This window comes from Entelurus aequoreus, linkage group LG16 (genome assembly GCF_033978785.1).
Source record: "Entelurus aequoreus isolate RoL-2023_Sb linkage group LG16, RoL_Eaeq_v1.1, whole genome shotgun sequence".
In the NCBI taxonomy this organism is placed as follows: domain Eukaryota; kingdom Metazoa; phylum Chordata; class Actinopteri; order Syngnathiformes; family Syngnathidae; genus Entelurus; species Entelurus aequoreus.
The window spans coordinates 44,899,403-44,917,441 of record NC_084746.1 but is presented as its reverse complement, the minus strand read 5'-3'; positions in this window follow the sequence as shown (position 1 = coordinate 44,917,441).

Sequence of the window (18,039 nt, the reverse complement as noted above, 5' to 3'; positions counted from 1 at the left end):
ATATATATATATATATATATATATATATATATATATATATATATATATATATATATATAAAAGAAATACTTGAATTTCAGTGAATTCTAGCTATAAATATACTCCTCCCCCTTAACCCCCCCCCCCCCCCCCCCCCAAATCTCCCTAATTTGGAGGTCTCAAGGTTGGCAAGTATGCTAGCAGTCTGCATCCTGATGACAGCCGACATTGTATAGTAAGTGATGGTTTATTATGTTTGTTGGTTCTCATGAAGTCTGCAGGGAGCAAAAATCAGTGATGACGAAAAAAAATAGCCAATGTTGTGATGCATTTTTTTAAACGAATGCGCTTAAAATGATCAAAATACGTAAATATTAAATGTTATTATATATGTGCCTGTTACTACATTACATATATACTTACATCATGTATAGAAAACCCTAATGGAAGTGTTTGGATGTTTTTGTTGGGGCTCTATAGGCAGAATTGAACGGCTCCCATAGGCTCCATTTTAGGTGGACTTTTGATCCCATTTATTTAATATTTAGAATGCATGAAAAAAACAAAAACGATAGGCAAAAGTCCCCTTTAAAGTCAGTTGCCATTGCGATCTTACATCTCTTTCTTAAGCCTGTTTGACTATTGTTAGCATCAGTAATTTATCCTGGAAAATAAATGTTATTTCCCGTTAACGGCGACCAGGGGACGACCTGGATCACCTGACGTTTAGCGAACGTGTCTTGTTTGTATTTGACAAAATTTTACAGCAATAACAATATAGAAAATGCTAACAAACAGCAATATCAGCAAACGGGGTGGTTAAAAAAAACGAGCTAACAAGCTGACATTTGGCCGATAGCGCCTCCTAAGGTTCAAATCGTCACTACGCGGCAAAAAGTTGTTGCGTCTTGGTCGTTTGGTAATCAGGACACTTTGGGTGTTGTTCGCTTGTATTTGTGTATTTTGTAGACACGTGATTGAAAGCAGCGATGATTGTCCAATGATGGACTGTGGAAGAAGTTAGCAGGCTGGAGGACCATAATTGGATTTGGAGCGTGATGTCTTCACGTGTGTGTGTGTGTGTGTGTGTGTGTGTGTGTGTGTGTGTGTGTGTGTGTGTGTGTGTGTGTGTGTGTGTGTGTACAGAGAGGCTGCATTGGCTGCATGGCAAAATGAGAATGGATGGCATTGTAATTACGGAATAGAGATATCCACACACTGTGAAATTAGACAAAAAAAAAAAAAAAACTCCCACAGGCTGTAAAGGGAAAGCGGTTGTCATGGCGATGAGATGTAGGGGCCATTGTGGTGTGTTTGCTTGTTTTGTTGTTTTTAAAAAGACAGAAGTCAATGAGCGTCACTTTGTGCCTTTTAAACAGCCCCAACGTGACCTTCCGCACACGCAAGCCATCAATAATGACATTTTAGTGACAAACATTGACATTTACGGTCGTGTCAGCAGCCAGGAAGTGTCAGTTTAAACACGGCAGAGCTGCGTTCAATGACGTCCAATCGTTTTCAAACAAGTATTGTCAATGAACACAAACATCGCCAGTTGGAAACTGTATTTTTCCAAACAAGAAGAAGCTTAAAAAAAACATTTAATGTGTAAAAGATGACGGTGCTTGTGTTTGTTGTTAAACATGCTGCTGTTGTCGTCCATCGCTTGAGACTGGAGATGTCCGATAATGTCTTTTTTGCCGATATTCCGATATTGTCCAACTCTTAATTACCGATTCCGATATCAACCGATACCGATATATACTGACGTGAAATTAACACATTATTATGCCTAATTTTGTTGTGATGCCCCGCTGGATGCATTAAACCAGGGGTGTCAAACTACTTTTAGATCGGGGGCCACATGGAGAAAAATCTACTCCCAAGTGGGCCGGACTGGTAAAATCACGGCACGATAACTTAAAAATAAAGACAACTTCAGATTGTTTTCTTTGTTTAAAAATAGAACAAGCACATTCTGAAAATGTACAAATCATAATATTGTTGGTTTTTTTTTACACCTACATGTTGCGGTTAATAGTATTTCTATCTTTATTTGTCGTTATTTATTCTTTCTGAATAAATTATGTGATAATGTTCATCGGTCAACTCATTGGTGTTAATTTCCAATCTATTGAGACAAAAAAACAATATCAAAATCAAATTACAGGATGTTATGTATGTAGTTTGATCATTTTCCTCACCCGGTGCACTAACATCATGTGTTTTTTTGTTTGTTTTTTTACATACGTAGCATCATCTACAAATATACAAATAATTGCTATTGCGACATCCAGTGGACACACTTAGAACAACTGTTTCTTTCATTCAAAAATGTTGGCTCATTTTTATATTTAGCAAACTCATCCCGCGGGCCGGATAAAACCTGTCCATGGGCCTGATCCGGCCCGCGGGCCGTATGTTTGACACCCCTGCATTAAACAATGTAACAAGGTTTTCCAAAATAAATCAACTCAAGTTATGGAAAAAAATGCCAACATGGCACTGCCATATTTATTATTGAAGTCACAAAGTGCATTATTTTTTTTTAACACGCCTCAAAACAGCAGCTTGGAATATCGGACATGCTCGAGGAGGTTGAGGTGGGGGGGGGGTAGGGGTTAGCGGGGGGTGTATATTGTAGCGTCCCAGAAGAGTTAGTGCTGCAAGGGGTCCTGGGTATTTGTTCTGTTGTGTTTATGTTGTGTTACGGTGTGGATGTTCTCCCGAAATGTGTTTGTCATTCTTGTTTGGTGTGGGTTCACAGTGTGGCGTATATTTGTAACAGTGTCAAAGTTGTTTATACGGCTACCCTCAGTGTGACCTGTATGGCTGTTGACCAAGTATGCATTGCATTCACTTGTGTGTGTGAAAAGCCGTAGATATTATGTGATTGGGCCGGCACACAAAGGCACGCCCCCAATATTGTTGTCTGGGTGGAAATCGGGAGAAATTCGGGAGAATGGTTGCCCCGGGAGATTTTCGGGAGGGGCACTGAAATTCGGGAGTCTCCCGGGAAAATCGGGAGGGTTGGCAAGTACGGTATGACTGGGAGACGCAACTGCTCTGTACTTCTCCCTACGTCCGTGTACCACTCCGTACAGCGGCGTTTTAAAAAGTCATACATTTTACTGTTTGAAACCGGTACTGATAATTTCCGATATTACATTTTCAAAGCATTTATCGGCCGATAATATCGTCAGTCCGATATTATCGGACATCTTTTCTTGAGACTGTTGTGTTCTGTAGGAACCAATATGGCCGACAACAACCATGTTCTAGATAGCTAGCTAGCCATCGAGCTAACACAGTGGGCTTATTACGTGTTGCTGTTTATCCGCCTTGTTGCATCAAAGTCTGCGACAAAACAGTCAGTTTGTAATAGTAAACATTACTGTTAGGACTGGGTATCGTTTAAAAAATGTTCGATACCAGTACCAATACCAGTACCCTTAAAACGATACCGATGCCAACTGAGTACTTCATTCGATATTAATCATGTGAAAATAATGCAATGGGTTGCGTAATTTTCACCTCTCCTCCCCATTCAAGATTTTTTACACGAATACATTTTGAAAGTGCTCAAATATTTATTAAATAACTGTACAAACATGCACAACAAAGTATTATTTCGGCTGTGTAATTAGCGAGCAAGCTAAGCTAGCGTTAGCACACATGCCTACGACATGCCCAAAACGATTTACTTGACAATCTGTTAGTTTTGGACTCCTTTAGTTCCTGTTTGTGCACCTCTGAGTTTGTTTTGGTCGCCATGGTTGCTCATTGTGTTCACCTGTCTCTGATTAGTGTTCGCCCGCTCACCTGCTTCTCGAGCACTAATCAGAGGCATTATTTAAGCCTACCTTTGCCGGTCAGTGGGCCTGGCGTCATTTTTTGCTACATGCACCTGTTACGTGAGTTCTGCCTCGTCTCTAGTTTATGCTAAGTGTTAGCTTCTATGTTTCCTGCGCTAAGTTTTTGCCTTAGCTTCCCGTGTGTTAGGCACGCTTGCCTTTGTTGTGTGCCTGTATTTTGTAAGTTGGATGATTCATGAGGAATAATTCATATCCTACCTCACGCTTTCGTCCGGAGTCGTCCGTCTGCATTTCGGGAGAACGAACCCCGCAGTAAGCTGCGAAAACCCCGACGTGACAACAATACATGTTTTAACACACGAAAGGATGAGCACTGTTAACATGGTAAGTAACCATTTATATATTACCTGAAGTTATCGGCGGTTGAGCAGTGTCCTGTTGAGATGACGACGACGATGCTGGTGTTGGTTTTTAAACGCAGTACAGTTCTCCACCCTTAAGTTTGCTCCGTGCTTGATGAGGTGTTTAATCATATTGCTAGAATCCCCCGTTTTCCCCGAAATAATCATGCCGCATTGTATGCATTTATTTGTACCCGTAACTGTCATGTATTGGTTATCCATCTGGTCACATGACCAGGAACAGGAAACGGATTTGTTTTTAAGGTACCAGTTGTTATGCAACACCACACACATGTGACGGAGCCGGCCGGCAGTGTGATGTTCCTGTCGGTCAGTAATTAATAATAAACATTCTAAAGGATACTAAGCTTTGTGTATTCAATTCAGTGGTAAGATTGACACACAACAGTAACCATACCTTTGACCGTTTTGCTGCCGGCATCTCAGAATGATGGCCAGCCAATTGTGCACTGCTTCAACCCGCTTTACCGCCATACAAACTATTGTTGTTGCGGCGGCGGACCAATCACATGGCGCATTGAATCGAAGAACGCTTGCAGTGATTGGCTGCGAGCAAAACCATAGAAACAGTCATTTTTTCTTGATCTGGGTAGAAAAAGAACCGATTGCAGGTATCGGTTGACAGACGCAGTTTCGATACTACTTGGTATCGGGTTGTTTCGGTCGATACCTGAAAGGTATGGAGTACCGATACCCAGCCCTAATTACTGTAGAGTAGTGCAACTGCTACTGCTACTGTTTACAGATTAGCATTTAGTTCAGTTACAACACTAATGTTTGCTAGTAGTAGTATTTATATACGCTTTGTTAGTATTTGTGTTAGTGCAAACTTTACTACCTTCGTTGTCAGCACTAACAATATGGTAACTTAAAGGCCTACTGAAACCCACTACTACCGACCACGCAGTCTGATAGTTTATATATCAATGATGAAATGTTAACATTATAACACATGCCAATACGGCCGGGTTAACTTATAAAGTGACATTTTAAATTTGCCGCTAAACTTCCGGTTCGAAACGCCTCTGAGGATGACGTATGCGCGTGACGTAGCCCGGCGAACACGGGTATGCCTTCCACATTGAAGCCAATACGAAAAAGCTCTGTTTTCATTTCATAATTCCACAGTATTCTGGACATCTGTGTTCGTGAATCTGTTTCAATCATGTTCATTGCATTATGGAGAAGGAAGCTGAGCAAGCAAAGAAGAAAGTTGTCGGTGCGAAATGGACGTATTTTTCGAACGTAGTCAGCAACAACAGTACACAGCTGGCGCTTCTTTGTTTACATTCCCGAAAGATGCGGTCAAGATGGAAGAACTCGGATAACAGAGACTCTAACCAGGAGGACTTTTGACTTCGATACACAGACGCCTGTAGAGAACTGGGACAACACAGACTCTTACCAGGATTACTTTGATTTGGATGACAAAGACGCAGACGTGCTACTGTGAGTATGCAGCTTTGGCTTCTAAACATTTGATCGCTTGACCGTATGTGCGCAACTTTTTTTTGCGTATGTACGTAACTTTTTTTAAATATATAAACTTTATGAACTTTGGGTTAGGTGAACGGTCTTTTGGGCTGAGTGATTGTGTGTGTTGATCAGGTGTTTGAATTGTATTGGCGTGTTCTATGGAGCTAGGAGCTAGCATAGGAGCTAGGAGCTAGCATAACAAACACGCAGGTGTTTTTATGCAGGATTAATTTGTGGCATATTAATTATAAGCCTGGTTGTGTTGTGGCTAATAGAGTATATATATGTCTTGTGTTTATTTACTGTTGTAGTCATTCCCAGCTGAATATCAGGTCACCCCCGGCTCTCACAGCATCTTCCCTATCTGAATAGCTTCAACTCCCCACTAGTCCTTCACTTGCACTTTACTCATCCACAAATCTTTCATCCTCGCTCAAATTAATGGGGAAATTGTCGCTTTCTCGGTCCGAATCTCTCTCACTTCATGCGGCCATCATTGTAAACAATAGGGAACTTTGCGTATATGTTCAACTGACTACGTCACGCTACTTCCGGTAGGGGCAAGCCTTTTTTTTTATCAGATACCAAAAGTTGCAATCTTTATCGTCGTTGTTCTATACTAAATCCTTTCAGCAAAAATATGGCAATATCGCGAAATGATCAAGTATGACACATAGAATAGATCTGCTATCCCCGTTTAAATAAAAACAATTCATTTCAGTAGGCCTTTAAGAGGACCCTTGGAGCAGATATAAAAACAAAATATCAGTGAGATTGATTGTTAGAAACAATTGTCTTAAACCCACATTAACTTTATTAACTAACATATAGGCGTTCCTCTGCGATTGGGCCGTCTTGTCAGAGAACATTCCGGCATGCTTTCAGGTATGCGACCACACCTGCTGCGTTACGTAAAACCTTACGCTAAATACGAAGAGAACATTCCTCAATCGAAAGTCAAAGTGCCCCAGGAGGACGTAATGACCGCCTTAGATCCCCCCTTAACCCGCTTGGTGTGTCTGGAAGGAACATCCATCCATCAAGAGACACCTACGCTGTCTGGTCAGCAGGAGACGAACGGCCCACTTGGACCCACAGAGCTCTTCATCAACGTCTGGAAGACGTTTATTATAGTAGACAAACATTCCTGCAACGTTAGAGAAAGTACGTCTTATCGAAATACTGTGTCCCGATACTTCAGTGACCCTCACGTCAGGTCACTGACATGACACGTGACACAGGAGCTACATTGAAGAAGTACCTTGACACCTTGAGTGTCCATACCGAGCGGAATGGTTGCCACGGTAACACTGTAGCAATACCACAATAAACTACAAAACGTGAATGCATAAAAGCTGAAGCCGAACTGAAATGCTAACAGTTATCATGCTAGCCAGATAATGTCAGGTAACAAGAAATATGACTTACCGTATTTCCTTGAATTGGCGCAGGGAATATAGTATTCGCACGTCTAGAATTACTGCCGGGTCAAACTCGTTTCTCAAAATAATTAACGCATGCTTGGCCTTATCGCCGGTTTATTATTGAAGCTGGATCAAATTCGTTTCGCAAAATATTAATTTTATTATCGCATGTCTATAATTTTCGCCGGGTCAAACTCGTTTCGCAAAATATTTAGCATATGGCTAGAACTTCCACCGGGTCAAATTCGTTACGTCACGAGTGACGCATCTGTCCTCATTTTCAAAATGGAGGAAGCTGCTTTCAGTAGTTTACAATCGCACAAAGGAAAAAAGATAAAGAGCTTTTCAGTAGGATTTAAGGTCCAAGCTATTGAATACCGGTACAATATGCTAAAGAGAACAGTAAGCAGCTATGTTTTATTAATATACCGTAGATGCGTGTGTGAAATACTTATAAGTCATTAAATGACTCCCGCCTCCTGGTGGTAGAGGGCGCTGCCGCGCTAGTGATCCTTCTTGCGACTTCCGGTACTGCAGAAGAAGTGAACACACGCAGCAAGAGATTTTTTTTTTTTTCCTCTGCCTGAACTTTTAACATGGAGGATTACGTATACGTATCTAAAATAAAACAGTTTTCTAAACTGGACTTTCAATCGAAGCAGGAGGTAATAATTAAAGGAATATCTCCATCGAAACAGAGACTTTTAAAACTGAAGAAAGAAAATAAGGAAGACTTCTATAAACAAGTTATCGATGCTTTTGGTCAGAAGGAGCTGCAAATGGACTCCATTTATAAGTACAGGTAAGACCATAATAACGTTTTTTTAATTAAATGTGCTTTTCATGATGGTATGCTTACATCACACTCAAAGCGCACGCCTAAATTTTATGGATTCCTTTTGGTAAACGCCGGAGTGAGAAGAGGTTTTAAAATAATTACCGCATGCACGGCCATCCCGCCGGTTTCCGGTAAACGCAGGAGTGACAGGAGGTTTTAAATTAATTAACGCCCCTGCGGCTATTCAAGGAAATACGGTATCTGTTTGTATGTTTCAATTAGCATATATATATGACTCCGAGGTGTATATCTTCAAAAATATCTTACAAGCTACCATATTAATGTTTGCATGCTAACAGTAAGCATGCGTCAAGTGCCGAAATATGACTTTGAAGTACACATCTGCAAAATTAGCCCATAAAAAAATCTTGCATGTTTATCTTGGCATGCTTACATGCTAACATTAGCATGCTAACAGTTGTGCTGCGTCAAGTACCAAAATATCCATCCGCGGGGGCAGCAGCCTAAGCAGGGAAACTCAGACTTCCCTCTCCCCAGCCATTTCGTCCAGCTCCTCCCGGGGGGATCCCGAGGCGTTCCCAGGCCAGCCGGGAGACAGAGTCTTCCCAACGTGTCCTGGGTCTTCCCCGTGGCCTCCTACCGGTCGGACGTGCCCGAAACAAATGTGGGATTTTGTGGAATATAAAAAAATGCTAACATACGTGTCATCAATGTGCTAAACATTTTGAAAGTGGAATGGTTTGAATTGATGAACAATGTGGGAGAAGTCAGACAACAAATGGGGCTGAATAATAATTAGACTTTAGAGAATTCACACGATAAATCATTCAACCCGTCTGAAAGCAAATAGAAAGCACACTAGGAGTGGTTTTTGTTGTTGTTTTTTTTACTGAGAGAACTGGACCAACTAGTAGTTCTGGTAACAGCGGTCCACCTGGATCACCTTTAGGACACAGGTCATGTGACACATTGTTGTAGCACCTTTAAATGGAGACTAGTTTCACCGTAGTGATATTCAAGACTAGACAAAAGCGCCATTGATGGCATCTGGTTCTATCCTGGTGAGTTAACGCTGTTGGCGTCTCATTTTGACATCGGAGTGGTTAGCACATTAGCATCAGGTACATGTCAGCAGCTATATCAGGGGTGTCAAACTCATTTTAGATGGGGCGCCACATGGAGAACAATCTACTCCCAAGATAACTTAAAAATAAAGACAACTTCAGATTGTTTTCTTTGTTTAAAAATAGAATAAGCACATTCTGAAATTGTGCAAATCATAATGTTGTTGTTTTTTACACTTACATGTTGCGGTTAATAGTATTCTATCTTTATTTGTCGTTATTTATATTTTTTAGATAAATTATGGTGTTAATTTTCAATATATCAAGATTAAAAAAAAAATATCAAAATCAAATTACAGTATGTTATTTACGAAGTTTGATTATTTTCCTCGTATTTTTCGGAGTATAAGTCGCTCCGGAGTATAAGTCGCACCGGCCGAAAATGCATAATAAAGAAGGAAAAAAAAACATATATAAGTCGCATTTTCGGGGGACATTTATTTGATAAAACCCAACACCAAGAATAGACATTTGAAAGGCAATTTAAAATAAATAAAGAATAGTGAACAACAGGCTGAGTAAGTGTACGTTATATGACGCATAAATAACCAACTGAGAACGCGCCTGGTATGTTAACGTAACATATTATGGTAAGAGTCATTCAAATAACTATAACATATAGAACATGCTATACGTTTACCAAACAATCTGTCACTCCTAATCGCTAAATCCGAGAACATTTTATACGCCTAGTAGAGATGCGCGGTTTGCGGACACAACCGCGGACTCCGCGGATAATCCGCGGGTCGGGCGGATGCATGACGAAAAAAATCGATTTTGAATAGATTCGGGCGGGTGGCAGTTGGGGCAGCACGGTGGCAGAGGGGTTAGTGCGTCTGCCTCCCAATACGAAGGTCCTGAGTAGTCCTGAGTTCAATCCCGGGCTCGAGATCTTTCTGTGTGGAGTTTGCATGTTCTCCCCGTGACTGTGTGGGTTCCCTCCGGGTACTCCGGCTTCCTCCCACCTCCAAAGACATGCACCTGGGGATAGGTTGATTGGCAACACTAAATTGGCCCTAGTGTGTGAATGTGAGTGTGAATGTTGTCTGTCTATCTGTGTTGGCCCTGCGATGAGGTGGCGACTTGTCCAGGGTGAACCCCGCCTTCCGCCCGATTGTAGCTGAGATAGGCTCCAGCGCCCCCCGCGACCCCGAAGGGAATAAGCGGTAGAAAATGGATGGATGGATGGGTGGCAGTTGAACCAATTCAGAAAAAAAAAATACATAGTTAAATGTTGTTGGGGGGGGGGTGGGGGGGTTTTTGTAGGGGAAGAAATTTGGCGTGACACGTCCAATAAAGTCACAAAGTTGCCGGGGGTCCTTAACCCGCACACGACTGTCCTGTTTCGCGCCTGTACAAGTATCCTTGCAGCGACGGGCAGTCAAAGCCGAAGTGCTATCGATCGCTGTCAATGACGTAAGAGGAAATATGACCCCGGAAGTAAATGGGGGGGGGGGGGGGGTTGTAGGGGAAGAAATTTGGCGTGACACGTCCAATAAAGTCACAAAGTTGCCGGGGGTCCTTAACCCGCACACGACTGTCCTGTTTCGCGCCTGTACAAGTATCCTTGCAGCGACGGGCAGTCAAAGCCGAAGTGCTATCGATCGATGTCAATGACGTAAGAGGAAATATGACCCCGGAAGTAAATGGGGGGTTTGTAGGGGAAGAAATTTGGCGTGACACGTCCAATAAAGTCACAACGTTGCCGGGGGTCCTTAAACCGCACGCGACTGTCCTGTTTCGCGCCTGTACAAGTATCCTTGCAGCGACGGGCAGTCAAAGCCGAAGTGCTATCGATCGATGTCAATGACGTAAGAGGAAATATGACCCCGGAAGTAAATGGGGGGGGGGGAGGTTTTTGTAGGGGAAGAAATTTGGCGTGACACGTCCAATAAAGTCACAAAGTTGCCGGGGGTCCTTAACCCGCACACGACTGTCCTGTTTCGCGCCTGTACAAGTATCCTTGCAGCGACGGGCAGTCAAAGCCGAAGTGCTATCGATCGATGTCAATGACCACGGAAGTAAATGGGGAGGTTTTTGTAGGGGGGAAGACATTTGGCGTGACAGCTGCAGCAGTGCCTGATGAATAATTACCTGTTTCAAAGAGTGCTGCTCGTTTTTCGTATGTGGGTAACAACATTTAACTATGTATTCTTTGGCACGCATTGAATGTCTCTGCTGCATTGGATCAGTGTCCTTTCTTTAACAGGAATGCCTTGCATCGTCTATATTAGATATATAACAACGGGCGGGTGGCGGGCGGTTGTGGTTTTGATAAAATGTTAGTTCGGGTGGATGGCGGGTGGATGACGACTTCTGTGATGCGGTTGCGGATGAAATAATTGCCTATCCGCGCATCTCTAACGTCTAGTCTCTTACGTGAATGAGCTAAATAATATTATTTGATATTTGACGGTAATGTGTTAATCATTTCACACATAAGTCGCTCCTGAGTATAAGTCGCACCCCCGGCCAAACTACGAAAAAAACTGCGACTTATAGTCCAAAAAATACGGTACTAACATCATGTGGTTTATTTTGTACATATGTAGCATCATCTACAAAGATACAAATAATTGCTATTGCGACATCCAGTGGACACATTTAGAACAGCAGTTTCTTCCATTCAAAAATTTCAGGTTAATACTTGACAAACTCATCCCGCGGGCCGGATAAAACCTGATCCAGCCCTAGGGCCGTACGTTTGACACTCTTGAGCTAAATGCTAGCCAGTGATATTGTGGCAGATATGTTTATAAAAAAAAGTCTGCAGGCTATAGAGCGTTTTCTACTCGGGCTCCAGTACTCTGGAATGCCCTCCCGGTAACAGTTAGAGATGCTACCTCAGTAGAAGCATTTAAGTCCCATCTTAAAACTCATTTGTATACTCTAGCCTTTAAATAGACCCCCCTTTTTAGACCAGTTGATCTGCCGTTTCTTTTCTTTTCTGCTCTGCCCCCCTCTCCCTTGTGGAGGGGTAGTTACACAGGTGCCATGGATGAAGTGCTGGCTGTCCAGAGTCGGGACCCGGGGTGGACCGCTCGCCTGTGCATCGGTTGGGGACATCTCTGCGCTGCTGACCCGTCTCCGCTCGGGACGGTCTCCTGCTGGCCCCACTATGGACTGGACTCTCACTATTATGTTAGATCCACTATGGACTGGACTTTCACAATATTATGCTAGACCCACTCGACGTCCATTGCATCCAGTCTCCCCACATATGCGGTCATCTCCAAGGTTTCTCATAGTCATTCTCATTGACATCCCACTGGGTTGAGTTTTTCCTTGCCCCGATGTGGGATCTGAACCGAGGATGTCGTTGTGGCTTGTGCAGCCCTTTGAGACACTTGTGATTTAGGGCTGTATAAATAAACATTGATTGATTGATTGATTGATATAAGTTAGCATGCTAGACAGTGAGTTTACAGTCTGGGCTTCTAACCTACTAGATAGTTGTGTCCTTGGGCAAGACACTTCACCCTTGCTCCTGATGGGTGCTGGTTAGCGCCTTGCATGGCAGCTCCCGCCATCAGTTTGTGAATGTGTGTGTGAATGGGCGAATGTGGAAATAGGTGTCAAAGCGCTTTGAGTACCTTGAAGGTAGAAAAGCGCTAAAACAAGTATAACACATTTCTCATTTATATTTATTATTAGATAGACTAGTAGGTTTGAGCAAGGAACGTGACTAAACTGCGCTACATTATCACACAATCGCAGCTACATGTTGCAAGCTTTGCATTAGCAAACGTGATAGCAGTGACGTGATAGCGTCTCGATTTTGGAATGGCAGCTAAATGCTAACATAAGCATGTTGGTAGGTACATGGTAACAGCTCAACTTTGTATGGCAGCAGTAACATGTTAGCAAATTCACATAGCTACGAGTTAGCAGCTACATGTTAGCAACTTCACAAAGCTAAAAGTTAGCCGTTACATGTTAGCAAATTCACAAAGCTACAAGTAGCAACTTCACAACGCTACAAGTTAAGAGCTACATGTTAGCAAATTCACAAAGCTACGAGTTAGCAGCTACATGTAAGCAAATTCACAAAGCTACACGTTAGCAGCTACATGTTAGCAACTTCACAAAGCTACAAGTTATCAGCTACATGTTAGCAACTTCACAACGCTACAAGTTAGCAGCTACATGTTAGCAAATTCACAACGCTACAAGTTAGCAGCTGCATGTTAGCAAATTCACAACGCTACAAGTTAGCAGCTACATGTTAGCAAATTCACAACGCTACAAGTTAGCAGCTACATGTTAGCAACTTCACATAGCTACAAGTTAGCAGCTACATGTTAGCAAATTCCGAAAGCTACAAGTTAGCAGCTACATGTTAGCAAATTCACAAAGCTACAAGTCAGCAAATTCACAAATTTACAAGTTAGCAACTACATGTTAGCAACTTCACATAGCTACATGTTAGCAGCTACATGTTAGCAAATCCACAAAGCTACAAGTTAGCAAATTCACAAAGCTACAAGTTAGCAGCTGCATGTTAGCAAATTCCGAAAGCTACAAGTTAGCAACTACATGTTAGCAACTTCACAACGCTACAAGTTAACAGCTACATGTTAGCAACTTCACAACGCTACGAGTTAGCAGCTACATGTTAGCAACCTCACATAGCTACAAGATAGCAGCTACATGTTAGCAACTTCACAAAGCTACAAGTTAGCAGCTACATGTTAGCAAATTCACAACGCTACAAGTTAGCAGCTACATGTTAGCAACCTCATATAGCTACAAGTTAGCAGCTACAAGTTAGCAACTTCACAAAGCTACAAGTTAGCAAATTCACAAAGCTACAAGTTAGCAGTTACATGTTAGCAAGTTCACAAAGCTACAAGTTAGCAGCTACAAGTTAGCAAATTCACAAAGCTACAAGTTATCAGCTACATGTTAGCAAATTCACAAAGCTACAAGTTATCAGCTACATGTTAGCAACTTCACAACGCTACAAGTTAGCAGCTACATGTTAGCAAATTCACAACGCTACCAGTTAGCAGCTGCATGTTAGCAAATTCACAACGCTACAAGTTAGCAGCTACATGTTAGCAAATTCACAACGCTACAAGTTAGCAGCTACATGTTAGCAACTTCACATAGCTACAAGTTAGCAGCTACATGTTAGCAAATTCCAAAAGCTACAAGTTAGCAAATTCACAAATTTACAAGTTAGCAACTTCACATAGCTACATGTTAGCAGCTACATGTTAGCAAATCCACAAAGCTACAAGTTAGCAAATTCACAAAGCTACAAGTTAGCAGCTACATGTTAGCAAATTCCGAAAGCTACAAGTTAGCAACTACATGTTAGCAACTTCACAACGCTACAAGTTAACAGCTACATGTTAGCAACTTCACAACGCTACGAGTTAGCAGCTACATGTTAGCAACCTCACATAGCTACAAGATAGCAGCTACATGTTAGCAACTTCACAAAGCTACAAGTTAGCAGCTACATGTTAGCAAATTCACAACGCTACAAGTTAGCAGCTACATGTTAGCAACCTCATATAGCTACAAGTTAGCAGCTACAAGTTAGCAACTTCACAAAGCTACAAGTTAGCAGCTACACGTTAGCAAATTCACATAGTTACGAGTTAGCAGCTACATGTTAGCAAATTCACAAAGCTACACATTAGAAGCTACATGTTAGCAAATTCACAAAGCTACAAGTTAGCAGCTACATGTTAGCAACTTCACATAGCTACAAGTTAACAGCTACATGTTAGCAACCTCACATAGCTACAAGTTAGCAGCTACATGATAGCAACTTCACATAGCTACATGTTAACAGCTACATGTTAGCAAATTCACAGAGCTACACATTAGAAGCTACATGTTAGCAAATTCACAAAGCTACAAGTTAGCAGCTACATGTTAGCAACCTCACATAGCTACACGTTAGCAGCTACATGATAGCAACTTCACATAGCTACAAGTTAGCAGCTACATGTTGGTCAATACAAAGCTTAAATTTAAGTATATTATAAGTTGACGTGTTTGTGTTCTGACTGTTAACCACTGCAGGGAATAATACTCATTGCCCTGCGGGAGATAGCGTCCATTAAACAAAGACTTCCTGTTGCTGTTGGCCCGACGTTGGCCGCATGAGAACCACAGAAAGAAAAAAGAAAAAAGTCACATGGATCCAATAAAAGCTTCTTTATGGACTTTCCCATAGAAAATACATTCACACATAAATGACAAACATCGTTATGGCAACAAAGAGGAAAGGAAGCTTCTGGCATGTTTGACACAGACAAGTCACATGGCAAATTAAAAGAAATAAAAAAATAACTAGAATATTCTAGCCTCTACGTCTTTTTATTCTCCATACGAGGATGACGAAAGATGAAACACAAGCAATTTTATTATTATTATCATCATACGTTTTTTTTGGTCCCCTTTGAAAATGGAGGCCCTCGTTATAAAAGCTCTTAGTGTAAAAAAAAAAAAAAAAAAAAAAAAAAAAAAAAAGCTAACAATGGCCTCCTTGTGTGACAAGAAGGCAGGCCTGTCGCCGCGTTCTTTGTGTCAGCGCTTTAAACCCGTCGAGCTGGTCGTCTGGTGGCCGAGACGCTGACTCACACCTTATTGATAAATCCCCACGCGGGACGACCACGACGACGTTCACTACACGGTAGTGAACCTGCACAGCCCACTGCGTTGACGTTGACTCAAAAAAAACAACAAATTACAAAACACGTCTTGTCGTTATTTTAAATGTGGCGGGGGCGGGGGGGGGGGCGAGGTGGAAATGTACGCCGTAAAGCTATTCCGTGTGTGTGTGTGTGCGCGTGTGTGTGTGTGTTGTGTAGAAGAGGGCAAGGCCACTTATGTAAGGCATCAGTAAGGTCAACAGTGCATTTACAACACAAACAACAAATTAAAACAAAAGAAGCCTGCAATGAGGGACACTCGCCGAGCGACGTTAGTGGTATTCCCAGACGTACGCCTTCTTCTACGGGATGAAAGTAGCCACTCCTCCTCCGTCCAACCTCTCCTTTCGACCGTTTTGCACGACAGCCACAAACGTGTGACATTCTCACGTGGAAAACGTTCAAAAAGTTTGGACAAAACTATGAAAAGAGTGTAGTATGCATGCCAGGCCACTATGTGGCGACGTATAATTTTGTGCTGTAAGCAATGACGTATTTGAAACGCCCCAGTATGGATGAAAAGGTTGATACAATTTCGGACAGTAATTATGTAATTGCACAATAAAAATGTTTGATGTGTGTTACTGTCCACACTGCAAAAAGTCAGGTGTTTAAAAACAAGAAAAAAAATATACGGAAAATAGGGGTATTTTATTTGAACTAAGCAAAATTATCTGCCAATAGAACAAGGAAATTTGGCCTGTCAAGACATTCCAAATAAAGTAAAATTAGCTAACCTCAATGGACCAAAAAATACCTTTAAAATAAGTATATCCTCACTAATAACAAGTGCACTTTTTCTGGTACAAAAAAAAAAAAAGAGACCTTTTTGCTCAATATTTTGAAAAATATTCTTCAGTTAAGTGCTAGTGCCATTATCTTGACATCATGATATGCGCTCGGCATTACATTTCTTGAAACCAGCAAACTTATACTAAAAACTAATTTATTGTTTTTAATGGAAAGGCAACCGCTTGTTACTCTTGGGGTCTCCTAGCCACTCAGGCAAATCATATGGTCTAAAAATGCATTTTTCCATGGATAACATGACATCATCGCACCAAGTGCGTGCTCTTTCAGTCAATTAGTGCGCATATATACAGCCCGGCCCCCGGCCAAATTTTTTTAAATTGTAATTTTGAGGAATTTATCTGAATGTGCATGAACTATTCCTGTTCAAAATTGTTAGAAATGTCACATGTTAAATGTTTAAATATTAACTGTCAGTTTACTGTACTGTGCCAACTGTACTACTATATGAGTACGTGTTTTCTATTGGTTCATTGAAAATAAAACAGCAAAGTCCATTTGGCTGTCATCTGTTTTAATTATGAGACACAATTTTGTCAAAATCACGTTTTGTTTTTTCATGCTTGAAATAAAGAAATTATTACTTTGGAAAAAGTAGTTTTATACTTGTGAGTGTTGATGACACAGCTTTGCAACAGTTGATATTCTAGTTTCAAGCATGTTTTACTCAATATAGGTCATCAAATCTCAGCAACAAGCTGTAATATCTTACTGAGATCATTTAGGACCAAAACCCTTAAAACAAGTAAAACACTCTAACATAAAATCTGCTTAGTGAGAAGAATTTTCTTATCAGACAGAAAATAAGCAAATATCACCCTTATTTGAGATATTTAATCTTACTTAGATTTCAGTTTTTGCAGTGCAGGGGTGTCAAACTCATTTTAGATCTACTACCAAGTGGGCCGGACTGGCAAAATCACGGCACGATAACTTTAAAATAAAGTCAACTTCAGATTGTTTTCTTTGTTTAAAAATAGAACAAGCACATTCTGAAAATGTACAAATCATAATGTTTTTTTTTTTACACTTACATGTTGCGGTTAATAGTATTCTATCTGTATTTGTCGTTATTTTATACTTTCTGATTAAATGATGTGATAATGTTCATCAGTCAGCTCATTGGTGTTAATTTGCAATCTATCAAGATAAAAAAATAAATAATATAAAAATCAAATTACAGGATGTTATTTATGCAGTTTGCTCATTTTCCTCGACTGGTGCAAAAACTGGAATCTAAGTAAGATTAAATATCTCAAATAAGGGTGATATTTGCTTATTGCAGATTTTATGTTAGAGTGTTTTACTTGTTTTAAGGGTTTTGGTCCTAAATTATCTCAACATGCTTGAAACTAGAATATCAACTGTTGCAAAGCTGTGTCATCAACACTCACAAGTATAGAACTACTTTTTTAAAGTAATAATTTCTTATTCAAGCATGAAAAAAAAATCATGATGCCGAGCGCATATCATTATGTCAAGATAATGGCACTAGCATTTACTTAATTTAAGAATATTT